Source organism: Symphalangus syndactylus, chromosome 11 (genome assembly GCF_028878055.3).
Source record: "Symphalangus syndactylus isolate Jambi chromosome 11, NHGRI_mSymSyn1-v2.1_pri, whole genome shotgun sequence".
NCBI lineage: Eukaryota > Metazoa > Chordata > Mammalia > Primates > Hylobatidae > Symphalangus > Symphalangus syndactylus.
Genome location: NC_072433.2, coordinates 52,634,220 through 52,636,375, shown reverse-complemented (window position 1 = coordinate 52,636,375; position 2,156 = coordinate 52,634,220). Strand labels below are relative to the sequence as shown.

Genomic DNA, 2,156 nt, shown 5'->3' with positions numbered 1-2,156 from the left:
TTATGTGTATATGTATAGTTGTGTGTGCATATAGATGTATATGTGTGTATGTATACATTTAGTATATACCATGTCTTAATCAATTACACAATGTTTTGACTCTACCATTCTGTATGACAAAACCAAGCAATTTCTCACACTCAATCTGACCATGCAACCACATGAATATGACAGCACTCGACATATCAGACACATTGGAAAACATTCTGACTTTCCCAAGGTCTCAGGCTATTTATCAAACTCGATAGAAAATGTAAGCATTTCATGTACATGGTGTTTTGAAACATTTCAGCTGTTTCACATCACATGCTACTTAGAAGTAGGAAATGATTGCAGTATGGTTTTAAAAATATGGTACGCAGGTATATTCTTGTATTTCTATAAGTTTCAAAAGAAAATGATGATGATTCACCAATTCCTTGCTGAAGACATGTGCATAGGCACACATGGTTTTCTCACCTGCACTAATCATGGTACCTGGTTAGTAAGAGTAAACTCTTTAGGGCTAGTGAGAGAAGGAAGTAACATTTCACAAATTCAAGAAAGAAATGTAAAGCAAAATAGTTAAAATGGAGGAATGGAACTAGTAAAGAAAACAGAAGATACTCTTCCAGGAAAATTCTTTTTTCTTTTTTTCTTCTTTTTTTTTTTTTGAGATGGAGTCTCGTTCTGTTGCCTAAGCTGGAGTGCAGTAGCACAATCCTGGCTCACTGCGACCTCCACCTCCCGGGTTAAAGCGATTCTCTTGCCTCAGCCTCCCGAGTAGCTGGGATTACAGGTGCATGCCACCATGCTGGCTAATTTTTGGTATTTTTAGTAGAGACAGGGTTTCACCATGTTGGCCAGGATGGTTTTGATCTCCTGACCTCGGGATCCACCCACCTCAGCCTCCCAAAGTGCTGGGATTGCAGGCATGAGTCACCACACCCTGCCGAAAATTCTTTACACTTAAAAATGATAACTTTTGTTACTATAAGTTTCTTAAAATTTCAATATAGCAATTTTTAGCATTGTGCCTACACAGTTTTTAGGACAAGAAAGGCTACTTCTCATATTCTTTGAAGAGTACTTCTATGGATTTTTAAATACTTTTAGTCAAGAAATATCTCAGGTAATCCTTTCTTAGCAATGTTTTATTAGGTCGAGAACATGGCAGTATATTTTGGATATAATCCAAATCTCCAGTGGGGTGGTACATGTGAGAAGTTTGATACAACTTAAAAAGACCCAGTCTGGTGCTCGCTTTGGCAGCACATATACTAAAATTGGGACAATACAGTGAAGATTAGCATGGCCTTTGCCCAAGGATGACAAAAAATTTGTGAAGTGTTCCATATGTTTTTGAACAATGAGAACACGTGGAAACAGGGAGGGGAACATCACACACTGGGGCCTGTCAGAGGATGGGAAGCAAGGGGAGGGAGAGCATTAGTACAAATTCCTAATGCATACAGGGCTTAAAACCTAAATGACGGGTTGACAGGTGCAGCAAACCACCATGGCACATGAATACCTGTGTAACAAACCTGCATGTTCTGTACATGTATCCCAGAACTGAAAGTAAAATTTAAAAAAATGAAAAAAAATACTTTAAATTTTAAAATAAACTTAAAATGTACTTAAAAAACAAAAGACTTGGTCTCAAATTCTAGTCCAGACTCTGCTAGGCATGACCTCCTACATTCCTATTGTCCCTCTGGAGTAATGGCTTTAATCACCAAAAAGGGGTTGAGCCCGAAGCTTCTGTACTTTCTTCTTTTCCAGAATGCTATCAAAAGGCATCTGATTTTGGCAGCTCATATTCCAAATGTGCCATTAAAGTCACAATTTATGTGTCTGACTCAAGTAGATTAATAAAGAGTACGGTCATTACCACATGTATTGGATCAAAAATACCGTTTACTCTTATTTTCCCTCTTATTGTATTGGCAACCTACTTCCCTAAATTGACTAAAACTAATCTGTTGTTTAGAAAGTCATATAGACATAAATTAGGTGAGGTAAAGATGGTTTTATTTCAGATCCCTAAATAGGGATCAACAATACTCTTTTTCCTCGTAACGTTCCTGGCTTAGTGACCTGACTTTATTTTGACTATACTATAAAGCAAAGAATATGGTAGTTTTAGTTAAATTGTTATTATGAGCTAGTTTGGA

At 37.2% G+C, this 2,156-nt stretch overlaps 1 non-coding gene across 1 annotated transcript; it reads left to right on the top strand.

Annotated features, from left to right (window-relative positions):
* The first annotated feature begins 1,235 nt into the window (after positions 1-1,235).
* On the top strand, positions 1,236-1,341 carry LOC129457860 (U6 spliceosomal RNA). Its single transcript, XR_008649412.1, has one exon. It is a non-coding gene; the product is annotated as a U6 spliceosomal RNA (small nuclear RNA).
* Positions 1,342-2,156: the final 815 nt, after the last annotated feature.